Source organism: Miscanthus floridulus, chromosome 11 (assembly GCF_019320115.1).
Source record: "Miscanthus floridulus cultivar M001 chromosome 11, ASM1932011v1, whole genome shotgun sequence".
NCBI lineage: Eukaryota > Viridiplantae > Streptophyta > Magnoliopsida > Poales > Poaceae > Miscanthus > Miscanthus floridulus.
In genome coordinates this window covers 14,644,989-14,659,996 of record NC_089590.1, presented here as the reverse complement: position 1 = coordinate 14,659,996, position 15,008 = coordinate 14,644,989, and the positions used below count along the sequence as shown (strand labels likewise).

Here is a 15,008-nt window from a genome sequence, read left to right as displayed (position 1 = left end):
GTAAAGGTTTCTAGAGATTTTTGTTGGATTGAAACACAGTTGCATTAATTGCTCGTAGAAATCGATTTTGGCCATCTCTAATAATTGATTATTTATAGTAATGGAAGTTTTAATCCTGATAAGGTCTTATTTACATATGCATTTATATATCCGCCTAAATCTATGGGAGTGGTTTGATGTGAAATTTAGTTTAAATTACACACCAAACCACTTCAAGATTGAGGGCATTCATAAAAGCCTGGTAGGACCACATCTCTCTACATGTACAGCCAGCCATTGTTGTAGGCTTGTGACCACCCGACCGTCTCTGCAAATGTTCCATTAACACTGACCTCTAATTAAGAATGCTTTCTGTACAATTCTTTGTGATATATACATCGTGATAACTAACCCGCGGTCTGCTGTGCGTGCATTTGTATGTGGTTGATGACGAGATAGATATGGCGCCGGCGGTGCACGCGAGGGAATGCGAGAAGGACAGCGAGCGATTTGTTGGGATATGCACGAACAAAGAGAACTGCGCCACCGTGTGCCTTAGTGAAGGCTTCATGGGTGGCAGGTGCAGCACTTTCCGCAGACGCTGCATCTGCATTAAGCCCTGCTAATTAAACCAGCTCGCTCGCCATCAACTGGATGATGCGCGTGCCTGCGACTGCGACCGTACCGATCGACCACCAGATGCCCATGCTAACTACTCTCGATCGGCATTTCATTTCGATGATGGTCTTATGTTTTATTAATTTGCTTTATTTATTTATTTATTCCAACAATAAAACGTACTGGCAAGGAGATCTATGCTTGCTTTATTTATGATGCTTGTATTCCTGCTTATATATATAATCAATATGTAATTAATGAATGATTGCTTGCTTGAATTGGCCGAGTCCCAGTGAGTTTTGTAGTTTTGGTATTTCGCATCCGACGCCTGCATTTCTGTGTCTTGGGATGCAGCGACAGACGACTCACACCAACAGTATGTAGCCAAGGGCCTGAAAAGCCCCGTACAGCTAAAATCAGTGGCAGAAAATGTCATCACGGATTTTCCTGTGTAATTACGTGACGACTTAATAAAAAGCTTTAAATATGTTTTGTTAGGTTCGGATTTCCCCTCAAGTTTAGTTGTCTTGCTTTAAGAGATTACACTACCGAGGGCGAACCTATACGAAAAATCACAAGTTTTGTCAAATCTCTATCTCTACACCTAAAAAATAACTAAGCTTATCATATGGGTCCACTACCGAAAACAGCAGATTTGCCGAGTGCCAAAAGATTTGCCGAGTATATTCCATTGGGCAATCGGCAAAAAAAATTATTTGCTGAGTGCTTCAGAAACCACACTCGGCAAAACAATGGCACTCGGCATACCAATATCTTTGTCGAGTGCTGAAAAAAGACCAATCGGCAAACTAGGAAAAAACACTCGGCAAAATAGAGACACTTGGCAAAAAACCGACACGTGGACATCCGACAGTTAGTGTGCCAGCCGTTAGGAGTTTGCCGAGTGTCCGTTAGTGACACTCGGCAAAAAAGTAAGTTTGCCAAGTGTTTTTCTCTAGCACTCGGCAAAGAAATAATTTTACCGAGTGTTTTTTTTTACGCTCGGCAAATAAAAAAGTTTTTTCTCTTCTGACCTTGAAACTTTTTCTACTATCCACATACAACATGTGGTACTCTATGTTAAGATTTGGTATATTTCTGGATCTGTTTGTTATATTTAATTAATTTATTGCATTTCAAGAAATTTTTTGGTATAAGTCAAATTTGAACAGCAAGTGATTCAAATAATAGAATAAAATAAGTATAAAAATGATATTCATGTTATTTAGTCCGGTGTGAGGCCTTACCCAGAAAATAAAAAGAAATTTCAAACATCTTGTTCAGTAAACACGACCACGAACTTGTGGCTGAATGGTTTTTAAATTCCAAAAAAAACAAAAGAAGTCTAAAAATTATGAGATTTGTCAAGATTTTGTGATATCATACGTGGAGGCCGTGGTCAAAAATTGAAAAGGTTTCACACAATCTATCACGTACGATGTTTACAAACCGAAGTATCTCAGAAAAAGAATCATAGCGTTGAGAAGGATTCGGTAAGATTTAGAGTCAAAGTGACAGTCCAATTGGGGTTTGACTTCAAAACTTTTTGCATAGGTAATAGAGAACATAGAATGATTCATGTGAAATGTTGGTATTTTTTGGATCTGTTTGATAATTTTAATTTATTAAGTACAATTATAGGATTTTAATTGATATAGATTGAATTTGAGCTATAACTGCATAAAATAATGGAATAATATTCCTCGAAAAATCAAATTGAGGAAAACACGGTATGGAAAAGAGGGAGAATGAAAAAAAAAGTTGACCGAGTGCCCCTGATATGGCACTCGACAAATCTTTGTCGAGTGTCGGACAAGGGACACTCGACAAACCGCTTCACAAGCCCCACACACGCGCAGTAGTTTAGGATTTGGAAATGAGAAAAAACAAAACGGGCTTCCCGAGTGCCCAAGATCTAGCACTCGGCAAACTTGGGGTTTGCCAACTGTCAGACCTGGGACACTCGGCAAATAGATTCAAGGGCCCCACACACGCGTAGTAGTTTAGGGTTTAAAAATGAAAAAAACGGGGGTTTGCCGAGTGCTAGATCGCGGGCACTCGGCAAACCTCCCTCGTAATCACCCATAGTGCACAGTTTCTAGCGTATGTCGAGTGCCCACGATATAGCACTCAGCAAAGTCTAGGTTTGCCGAGTGCTAGATCGCGGGCACTTGGCAAATCTCCCTCGTAACCAACCGTAGCGCACACTTTTCTAGCGTATGATGAGTGCCCGCGATCTAGCACTCGGCAAAGTCTAGGTTTGCCGAGTGCTAGATCGCGGGCACTCGGCAAAACGTTTCGATTTATTGTGGGTTGACCACCCCTGTGCCTCACACACGCACGCGACACACACAGCACACACAACACCCACAGCCACGGGAGCCCGCCGCCACCGCCCGTGCCCCCACCGCCACCACTGCCCCGGAAGCCCAATGCCACCTCCCATGCACCTTACGCCGCGCTGCCACCTGTGCGCCAGCACCCCGCCCATGAGCCAGCCACCGGCCCCACTCCCGCGCCAGCCACCGGCTTCCCACGCCCGGCGCCCCGCCTCCCATGCCTGGCGCCCATGCGCCGCCACCGGCCCCACACCCACGCTCGCCCTGCTCCAGTGGTTGCCACTGGCCACCATGCTCGGCTACGCCTTTGTCGGCTTGCTGCCTCATGCGCGCGGCCACGCCCTTCTCATGGTCGTCCAAGCACCCAAGCCGAGCAGGAGCAGACGAGCCGCCCCATGCGCAGCCACCCTCGCCGACCCATGCGCCCTCCCCCCGTCGCCCTACCCTGCGGCCGTCAACCCCCTGCCCCAGCCCGACCCCACTCGCAAACCCCGTCCAGGTGACCCGTGACACACGTAATCACCGCGACCCACATATTCCGCAACAGATAAGGCCCATTTCCAAAACAAACTCTGTTTCCGAAAGGCAAACAATCATGCAATATATAGATGTCTTATTGCTGTTGGGGCAATTTTAGGCCACCTCCCGCACCTAGTTTCCAATCATGGATCGCTGCCCATTAAGATGCCTCTCCTGCATAGGGTTCCTCTCTTCCAGGCTACAAAGGCAACTAACTGTAGCACCCAGTTTCAAGAATAAAACCAGATACGCACCATATGTGAGCCTAGGAAGTGAAATCTCACATATAGCTACAAATAAGGGTAATATCGAAAGACAATGCTCAATATATAACGTACTTAGTATAAGGGATATAACCTTAAATAGCAAACAGTGGTAAGACAACTCCGATCTTTGGGTGAAGACTCCAATTGCACAAGCACAACTGACTAGTTTATAACAAGCCTGATTCCACCAAACTCTAGTAATTTGGTACCCATCTAGGATTTTTCCAAAGATTTAAAAAGTAAAGCAAGCGTAAGTACATGTCGTACTCAACAAATATAACATGGGGTTCATGAGGCTCAAAAGGTTGACACTAGTTTAACTGCGATTAGCTTTTAATAAGTCATCTTTTAGTAATTGGGTGGCAATAAGTTTATTCACAAGCCCATATAATAAAATGATCAGGTAAACATGAATAATGAACAACACAAATAGTAATCATTAGTGAGCATCTTTATCATCAGTATCATCAGTGCTCATCATCTATTCCGTAAGGGTTCCAAGGCCGCTCGTGATCGTGAGCATGGCTGATATACCAGTTTTACACTCTACAGAGGTTGTACACTTTCACTGTGAGTCGTGATTTACCCTTTCGCTTGAGGTGATCAGCCTCATGACCCACTACCAAGGAAGGTCAGGAGGGTTCATGATGAAGCCTTTCAAAGGATCGTCTAACAAGTTCGGGCCATTAGATTCACTCGGCAAACAGATGTAGAGCCCCCCTTCCCGATGGCACAATGACGCATAGCCTATACACAAGGGGACAGAGGCCGCACTATACCCAATTCAGCAAGCTATTCTTACTCCAATGAAGGTAACCACTAACAAGCTAGAAAAGGTCCTCATACTGAGCTAAAGCCAGAGCCATGTAGTCCTCATAGTTGTACTGCAAGTCCCGGATGATCACTTACAGATAAGTCCTTAGGGAGAGGAATCTAGAGCACCACAAAAATAGCTCAATGCTCTAGCGCCCTTATTCCATGTTGCTAAAAAGCATCTTTTAATGTTTATTGCATATTTCGTTAGTCAAGTTACAAGATCATGGCTTTAGTTTAAGCATTAGCATCATACTACCCAATGCAATACCCCATAGGTAACAAGGTATAAGGTAACAAAGTACTAGGAAATCCTTAGTGGTAGTCAAGGTAGACACATGCAGCATGAATTAAATAATTAAAGGTGTATAGGACAACAAGGAAGATCCCATGTTATACTTGCCTTAATCCTCAACGTTCTTCTTCTTCTTCTTCTTGATCACCACGTATATCTCACCGACTGGACGTAATCGTAGAACACCACACAATCATCCATACACATACATGCATAGGATACAATTACATCTACATTAGAACAATACACCAATCATAGAAAAATAAGTAAAAGAGTTTGAAATATGATTCTACGCTAATCGGAGCTACGGTTTGAATGAAACGACTTCCGAAAGTTCTACTCATAAGAGAAAATATAAAACTATAAACTTCATGTGTTTTAACTATATAAAAGATTATATAAATTGAATTAAGTCAAATTTAGATTTGAATTATAAAACTAAAGTAAAACAAATCATATTTTATTTATAAAATCCATTTGTATAATTATTATTCAAATTAGAGTTTAAACCATGAAATTCCAGAAATAGTGACATGATAATCATTTTTACTAATGCGTAGATTACATCGTAATGAATCTAGCGCAACTTGAATGGATCAAATCGGGGTTAAAACGTAGAAGATATGAATTAAACAAGATTTCCTTTAATAAAATAATAGATTAAATGTAACCTCAAATTTTAAAAGTTGAAATCATATATAGCGGTAGTATGAACATGTAGATTATGGAATTACGAACCTAACGCAAGTTGAACTGGTCAAAATGGAGCTAAAATGAAGAAGATATGGCCTACAAAAGGTAGTGGCAATTTTATAAATAGATGAAACTTAATTTTCAAATTAAAATAAATAAAATCTTATTTTGAAATCCGGTCAAGGACTGCGGGCACTAATAGGAGAAAGGGAAGGGGTCCTTTTGAAAGAAACTGTCGACGAAATATGGTCGGCAGTCTACCTAGGGGTATGCCCAAGGTAGTAGATTGTCGGTAGACAGATGCGCAAGCCACAAACAAGACGGTGACGCAAGATAGACACGAGGTTTTATCCAGGTTCGGCCGCCAAGAAGGCATAAAACCTACGTCCTGCGTCTGATTTGTATTGCTGTATGTCAATGAGAGATGTTTTTTAGAGGGATCCCCTGCCCGCCTTATATAGTCCGGGGGACAGAGTTACAGATCTGGAAACTAATCCTAGTCAATTACAATTGCCATATGTGGCCGGATAAGGATTCCTATTCTAACCGACCAAGATCCTGCTTGATCGCCAAATCCGCCTTGACTCCTTGCGTGGGACTCCAATCAGGTTGGCTGGGCCGCACGTCGTCTTTCGGATGGACCGGACCCATCGATCCGGGTCGGCCCAAGCTTAGCCGTAAGGGTATAGGGGTTAATACCCCCACAGCTAGTCCCCGAGCACCATGTATTATGCTGTGACAAGCCATTTCGACCTTCTTCGACAAGTAAGGCTCGAGTCCTTGACATCTCTTGACCACCGTCGTCGTCGGAGAAATAGGTTGTCCGAAGAATGTATGGTGCTCTTAAGAAAAAAGAAAAAGATTTCCGTCCTGGGAAGTGTGCCCACTTGTATTTCTAAAGAGAAATGTAAGTGGTCCTGAAGCGTAGCGTCCTTGAACATCAGAGGCGTAGAGGTCAAAAAACAAACACATTCACCGCAAGGTGAAGTGTGCCCACTTAGTCCCCGAGCCTGGTAGTAGGTGATGTAGGCACGTGGTGCCAGGGTCTAAAAAGAATTCCCAGTTAAGTTGAGAACCCGATTGCCGTACAGGCAATACGAGATGCACCGACAGGTGCATCGTACCGATGTAGTACCCGAGCTTGCTAGAAGGCAAAATATGAGCCTTGTAGCAAGGTCTAAATAAATGTCTCTCAACTATATGTGAGTACAAATCACATGTAGCCGAGGAGAACGATTCTCCGAGCAGTGGTCGGGACAGTCCCCGAGCACGATAGTAATCCTTACAATCACTCAAAGCATAGGGGTCGATTAAAACACATTCACCGCAAGGTGAAGTGTGCCCACTTAGTCCCCGAGCCTGGTAGTAGGTGACGCAGGCACGTGGTGCCAGGGTCTAAAAAAGAATTTCCACCGAAGTTAAAAATCCAATCGTTGTACAGGCGATACTAGATGCACCGGCAGGTGCATCGTACCGACGTAGTCCCCGAGCTTGCCGAAAGGCGAAATGTGAGCCTTGTAGTAAGGTCTAAATAAATATCTCTCAACTGTATGTGAGTACAAATCACATGTAGCCGAGGAGAACCATTCTCTGAGCAGTGGTTGGGATAGTCCCCGTGCACATCAGTTGTCGGAGCAGTCCCCGAGCATGACAGTGGTCGGAGCAGTCCCTGAGCACATTAGTGGTCTGGGCGGTCCACAAGCACGGCAGTGGTCTAGGCAGTCCCCGAGCATGGCAGTGGTCTAGGCGGTCCCCGAGCATTGTAAGAGTCTGATCCATCCTTGAGCGCAAAACAGGCATCGAAAACACGAACGCCATTGATGTATTTATTCGGTGTATTTATTTATCTCCATTCTCTGCCAAGTCCAGTCTAACACGCCAGGTCAAAAAAGCAGATGGGTATAGTACATCATTCTGTCTTCTTACTCTTTTCTGGCAAATAGTCGCTTGGCACCTGTATGGAGGTGCGTCAGTGTGGGCCCTCTTACACTATCAACGAAGAGGCGCGTACACTGGTAACGAAGGTGCGCGTTTATTGGCGTAGATCTCGAGGTTGTGTGAACAACCGTCTGCGGCGTGTGCGCACATCTCCCAATAATCTCGGGCGGACGAAACGACGGAGCTCTTTGTTATATATAATGTAGATCTGGTAAGTTACTCACACCGTTCCCCATTGTCATTCGCCGTCGCAACCTTCTTCTTCCTCTTGCCAAACCCTATTCCTTTGAAAATCATCGCCAACCCCCTCGCCACCGCATCCACCCCCTTAGTAAGGACAGGCTAATGGCGAAGAGAGACACCCAGAAGAAAGGCGGAGTCATGGCGAAGGAGTGGTGGAAGTCGTGGAGCAATGAGCAGACCATCGAAGACCTCGTCGCCATGGGAGTGCTCCACAACAAGGCACTCGCGGGATGGCGTGCGCGAGAAGGAGAAAGCTTCCCCGATCCACAACCAGGTGAGATTGTGGTTTTCGAAGACTTCTTCAAACGGGGTTTTGGGATTCCAGTGCACCCTTTCCTTCAGGGTCTCTACTTGTATTACGAGATTGGGATTTGCAATCTGCATCCCAACTCGATTCCTCTTGTCTCCACCTTCATCCATCTCTGCGAGGCTTATGGCGGCTTCCAGCCCCATTTCGACCTCTTTCGCCACCTGTTCTATCTTCGGAAGAAAGGGAGCGGTGGCTCGAAGATAGCTGGAGGCATCTACCTGAATCTGCGCGATGGCATGAAAGCCCAATACTTGCACTGCCCCTGGAACACCTCGCTGGACGAGTGGTACAAGAAGTGGTTCTACATCCGTGAAGAGCTGAACACCATCACTCTGTGCGACGTGGGGCTGATTCCGGAGAAGAAGAATAGCTGGACAGAGAAGCCCGAGAACCTAGAGCAGATCGCCGAACTGCTCGGGATGATCCCATGGGGAAAGCTAGATGGCCCAAGTGTGGTCAGGAACTTCATCAGCCGAAGGATCCAGCCCTGCCAGAAGAGGGTTCATCCTAGCTTCGAGTACCAGGGGAGCGCAGATCCAACAAGGACCAGGAAAGAGGCGCTCGACAAGATGGAAATCAAGGCCAGGATTGGGGAGCTATTCAACCTGGCCAATCCCAATTATGTCAGGCTGAACGACATCGAGCATGCCTTCAAGCTGGCCCAACCTCCCCCAAAGGTAAATGATGCTTCCTTTTAACTATAGAGTCATTTTGTAACAAGAAATTGAATGTTGTCCCTGTTTTGTGTCTCAGTGTAATGGTTGTGACCGGACAGCAGTGTTCGTGTCGCCTCCCCACGGTGTGGATTGGCCACAAGCTGTTGGCCCAGCCACCCAGACCAGCGCCAGGACCAACGACGTCCACTGGGTGGCACTCGAGGCTGTGGAGGATGCATCGACCAGAGCCGCTGGCAAGTGTCCGGCTGCCAACAAACGACACCAAGCCATCTTCCCCCTGTCGGACGACGAAGCAGAGGATGCGGACATCTTCCAGCTCGTCCCTCGAAAGAGAAGAAGACAAATGGGGTCGACAGAGCAGGGTGGCTCCTTTGTGCCAGCAGTGATCGCATCACCGATCACTGCAACACAGAGGACAAGCGAGGGAGACGTCGAGCATCAAACCCTGACGCCTATACCGGAGGTGGAAAGAGTTCCGGTGGAACCTACCGAGCATGTGGAGCAGGGGCGGTCAAGGAGACGCTCCTTTGCCACATCATTCCATGCTTCAAAGCTGTAAGTATCTATATCTTTGATGTAAGCTTGTAATTTGCATTGGATACTATTATCTTCTGAACTTGTCTCTGATATATTAGGTTAGCGTCCACTGAGAACCCCAACCAGCTAGTCGGGTGCGGCACAACTTCGCCAGCAATGGCGGGACAAACTGCCCAGCAGCCAGCCATGGAGGAGCCTGTAGGAGGAACTCCACTGGGACCTCAGTAGGCAGACGACTAGACGTCAGTCCCCGAGCAGCTGGTCGAGAAGATAGCCGAGCAGAGTACAAGTGCTCCGAGCACAAACCCTGCTGAGGCGGATACCTTGGCACCAAGGGAACCGGATCTAGCCGAGGAGCAGCAGCCAAAAGTGGCACAGAGTACTCTTACCAACGCGATGGCTCGTGGAAAAGCCATGGTGGTCGCGGAGTCTGCAAACTCTAGACCAGCGCCACCCCTCGAATAGGAGGCTAAAGAGGAGGAAGTAGAAGAGGTCCTGGGCCGTCCCCAAGATAAGCGACAACATGTATATGTGTCGTGCTGGCGAAACAACGAATGGGTTATGCACGAAGAAATCCCAGAGGTCGAAGAGACCCTAAGAGTCGAACGGGCGGCCAAACATCTGGTGACAAAAGTCCAGGTATGTTTGGCTCGACCACTTGACCCTGTTATGTAGTCGATCTGTCTGACTTAGCTTATTTATGTGCAGGACTTGATGAAGACCGTGAAGTACCGAAAGAGGTGCTTCGACCAGATTGAGGGGATCACGGCAAATAATAAAGAACTGGTGGCCAAGGTGGAACGCTTGCGCCGCCAACTTGAAGCCACCGACCAGGAGAGGACAGAGCAAGAGGCACAGAACCAAAACCTGGTCGGCCAGCTCAATAACAAAGAGCGGGAGAAAACAAGTAAGTTTTAATCTTATCATAACAAGTGCAGGACTTGTGTTGTTGCATTGTTGGCAGTAACATCTTTATTGCAGATTTAGAAGCTGAAGTGACCCGCCTTCAAGGGGAGAATAGCCGCATGACCGCAGAATGTGGTCGCCTGAAGGAGGACAATGAGAAACTGGCGTGCGACCAGTCTGAACTCCGGGACCGCACAACCAAAATGAAGGAGGAACTGAAAAGTAAGTATTCCAGACCACCTTTCTCATTCCGGTGCCCACCTTGTCTTGTCGTATCATTACATTTGATGTCTTGTACTGTGTTCAGTTTTGAAAGTCAATGCCAAGAGGCACCTAGAGGCCGTTATCAAAGAGCATGACGACTGGAAAGCACGATGCCTCAAGGCCAACAAGGAGCGGGACACGTGGAAGAACCGGTGCCAAGAAGTGGCAACTGGCATTGTGCCCATCCTTGACCTTATCGACCCAGCGCTGACACAGGAAGAGCCAAGGACGCCCCAGCTCGGACTGGTCGAGAGATGCAGACAAGCATGGGGATGGTTCCAAGAGTTCGTGAAGGAGGCGGGTGAGTACACGGGTGCCCATGTACTAAGCATGGTACATGCTCACTACCCCCTGATCAATCTCAAGTGCCTAGAGGCTGGGTACCCGAAGGAGGTAGACCCAAACAAGGCGGAGGAGCTTTGGATGGCCCAGCTGAACTTGTCATCAAAGATAATTGGCGATATTAATCTGTGTGGAGGTGGGACAGCACCTGTACAGGGTACGCCATTGACGAGTCAGCTGGAAATGCCATCAGTTGCAAGCCAACCAATGAAGCCTGTGGTCTCGACCAGCCAGGCATCGGCAGGGCCATCCCCTTCAACTTGATTAGCACAAGAGTCCCCGAGACTCAAGTAGGATGTCGGAATCGGCGAGCAGTAAGTGCCACGCGCCCCGACCAGCCAATGTAATAGGCTTAGAGCTATAGAAGGAGGAAATCGTTGCGTTATTGTAAACTTGAGCCTCTTCAGGCAAGCTTGTAATAACGTAACTGTATATCATTATAAGCTTGTTTGCTTTGTATAAAACGTATTTAAGCTTGAACTTTTGCTTGGTGTAACTAAGTGAGAACATGTTAACGTTCTGTTTAGTTGTACCATTTTGCTCGACACATCATCCCGAAAAGTTTGTGCGGCCTTAGTTTGTCGTGTGGTTGGAGTGTGAGGTGCGGTGACCTGTGCACACGTAGACGTGGACAAGTCAAACCAAGGGGGGCATGCCGATCACCCGTAACGTAGAGAGCGGATCCCATGCACGCGTTGGGAAGAACCGGAGATAGGTCCTACTCCGAAAACCGTAGAAGGAGTGGTGGTTGGCTTTTACTGGCTAAGTTAGAATAACCATAAAATTCAAAGTGACACATTAGAGTGGTCGGAGAAATCATAATTGCTTTATCGAAGTAAATCGAAAGTACAAGAGGAGTACATATCTCAGTAGTTAAGCATAGAAATGTCTAAGCTTGTCGATGTGCCACGAGTTTGGTACATCCGTACCGTCCAGGTGAGCTAACCTGTAAGACGTTGGTCGTGTGACTTCCTTGATCATGAAGGGTCCCTCCCATGGGGTTGCGAGTTTGTGGACACCAGCCTGGTTCGTCTTCCACTTCAGGACTAAGTCCCCGACCACGAAGAAACGCTCTTTAACGTTCTTGTTGTAGTACCTACGCAAAACAACAAGGTATTTGGCCATGCATACACAAGAATCAAGCCTTTTCTCTTTGGCGCTATTCACTTCTTGCTCCCGTACTTCATTGACCTTGCCTTCGTCGAAGTTCTCTACTCGTGCTGATCGGAAAGCTATATCTGGTGGGAGGACTGCCTTAGCGCTGTAAACCATAAAGTATGGTGATTCGTTGGTGTTACGACTAGGCTGCGTCCTGAGGCCCTAGACCACAGCTGGTAGCTCTTTGAGCCATCTTCCGGGAGCTTTGTCATTTTCCCTGTACATCCTCTTCTTTAATGCGTCCAAGATCATGCCATTTGCCCGCTCAACTTGTCCATTAGCTCTAGGGTGCACCACCGAGACGTATTTTACTACTATGCTCCTTTCATCGCAGAAGTCCCAAAAAGCATTCCCGGTGAACTGAGTACCCAAATCGGTGATGATGCTATTGGGTATGCCGAAACGGTGGATGACCTAGTCGAGGAACGTGACAGTCTTCTCTGAGGATGCCTGTATGAGAGGCATGTATTCTATCCACTTAAAAAATTTGTCAATCAGCACGAAGACGCATGTAAATTTCCTAGGAGCCGGTTTGAAAGGCCCGATCATATCCAGTCCCCAGCATGCGAAGGGCCAAGAGGCAGGAATCGTCTAGATCTCATGCGCTGGTATGTGGATTCTCTTGGCGAAGAACTGACAACCCTCACAGTGGCGGACTAGCTTCTCTGCGTCGGCTACTGCTAACGGCCAATAAAACCCTGCTCGGAAAGCCTTACCGACCAGTGTTCTTGAGGCCACGTGGTTGCCACAGGAGCCAGAGTGGATTTGGTCCAGGAGATGTTTGCCTTCCTCCTGGGTTATACACTTCATCAAGATTTCCTCCTTTGCGTTTTTGCGCCATAACTTGCCATCGACAAGCAGATACTGCTTACTACAACGCATCAGGCGCTCATTTTCTGTCCAATCAGTATAACTGCTACCATCTGTTAAGTACTTGATGAAAGGTGTTCTCCAGTCTGGCTCATGAGTGGTCGGAGGCGGCTCGGTTGTGCTCGGCGCCAGAACCATAGCCACCAATTGCTGGTCTAGAGCTTTGTCGACCGTGGAATCTTCCTCTTCGATGGAAGGCGTGAGCAGGTCTTGGACGAATACGCCATGTGGGATTTTGGCTCGGGATGATCCTAACTTTGACAGCGCATCCGCTACTTGGTTCTTGTCCTGGACCACGTGTATGTACTCAATGCCATAGAACCTGCCTTCCAGCTTTCTTATCGATTTGCAGTATACATCCATCTTTTCGCTGGTCGTGTCCCAGTCCTTGTTGAGTTGGTTGATGACCAGAGCCGAGTCTCCATAGACATAGAGATGTTTAACACCAAGCTCAACCGCAATGCGTAAACCATGCAGGCATGCTTCATATTCAGCGGCGTTATTAGATGCTGGGAAATAAATCCTGAGGACGTACCGGAGCTGCTCCGTGGATGGTGACACGAAAAGAACTCCTGCTCCCACGCCGTTGATGTTGAGAGAGCCGTCAAAGTACATCGTCCAATATTCGTCGGATCCCGAAGAGGAAGGCATGCTTAAGTCTGTCCACTCGACGATGAAATCGACGAGTGCCTGAGACTTGATTGTAGTACGGCTTGCAAATTCCAAGGAGAAGGGGCATAGCTCCATTGCCCATTTGACGATGTGCCCGTTCGCATCCTTATTGTGAATGATGTCCCCCAAAGGGTACTCGGTCATGACCACCACATGATATCCGTCGAAGTAATGTCTCAACTTTCGGGATGTTATCAGTATGGCATAGAGCAATTTCTGAATCTATGGGTACCTGGTCTTGGATTCGTTGAGTACCTCACTAATGAAATAAATTGGACGCTGTACTTTATAGGCGTGGCCTGGCTCATCGCGCTCGACCACCATGGTAGTGGAGACCACCCGATTGGTTGCCACAATGTAAAGTAGGAGAATTTCATCTTCTCTGGGAGCAGTGAGGACCGGAGGTGATGTAAGGTATTGTTTTAGCTGCGTGAAGGCAGCGTCTGCTTCCTCCGACCACTCAAACCTCCCGGATGCTTTGAGTAGTTTGAAAAACGGTAGCCCTTTTTCTCCTAATCTTGATATAAAGCGGCTGAGAGCAGCCATGCATCGGTAAGCTTCTAGACATCCTTCACCTTTTTGGGGGGCTTCATGTCTAAGACAGCTTTGACTTTCTCCGAATTAGGGCGTATGCCATCGTAACTAATGATGTTGCCTATCAATATATTAGAAGGAACACCGAAGATGCACTTCTTTGGGTTTAACTTCCATTGGAATGTATTGAGGGCCGCAAAGGTGCGTTTTAGGTTGTCAACAAGGGTATGTGCTTCCTTGGTTTTGACAACTACATCATCCACATAGGCCTCTACAAGGTTGTCTTTTATCTCGTCTGTGAGGCAGGCCTGAATAGCGCGTTGGTATGTAGCCCCGGCATTCTTGAGCCTGAAAGACATAGTCATGTAGCAGTAGGCGCCGAAAGGCGTGATGAAAGACGTCTTGATCTGATCGTCCTTTTTTAGAGCGATCTGGTGATAACCAGAGTAGCAATCGAGAAAAGAAAGGAGCTTGCAACCGGCGGTTGAATCTATGACCTCGTCTATGTGAGGTAAGCCGAAGGGGTCCTTAGGGCAGTGTTTGTTGAGATTAGTGTAATCAACGCACATTCTCCATTCATTATTCTTTTTGTGTACAAGAACCGGGTTGGCTAACCACTCCGGATGATACACTTCTTTGATAAATCCGGCTACCAAAAGCCGTGTCACTTCTACCCTAATCGCCTCCTTTTTGTCGCAAGCAAACCATCGTAGCTTCTGCTTGATAGGTTTGGCCTTGCTGTTGACATTCAAGGAGTGCTCGATCAAGTTCTGAGGTACACCGGGCATGTCAGCAGGTTTCCATGTGAACACATCCATGTTGCTCCTCAAGAACCCGACGAGCGCGTCTTCCTATTTGGGATCCAGGTTGGCCCCGACAAGGGCCGTTTTGCTGGAGTCGCCGTTGACCAGCTGGATCACCTTGTGCTCCTTTGACTTGATGTTCTTGCATGGAGCCTCAAGGTTTCGGATCTCTAGGTGGTCGGCTAAGGTCTTCTTAGCGTCGAGCACGGTCTGGGCCATGCAAATAGAGAGG

General features: G+C 47.1%; 1 pseudogene; it reads left to right on the top strand.

The window, feature by feature from the left end:
• Positions 1–3,041: 3,041 nt before the first annotated feature.
• The window catches only part of LOC136491681 (nucleotide pyrophosphatase/phosphodiesterase-like), a 111,494-nt pseudogene continuing 99,527 nt past the window's right edge, over positions 3,042–15,008 (top strand).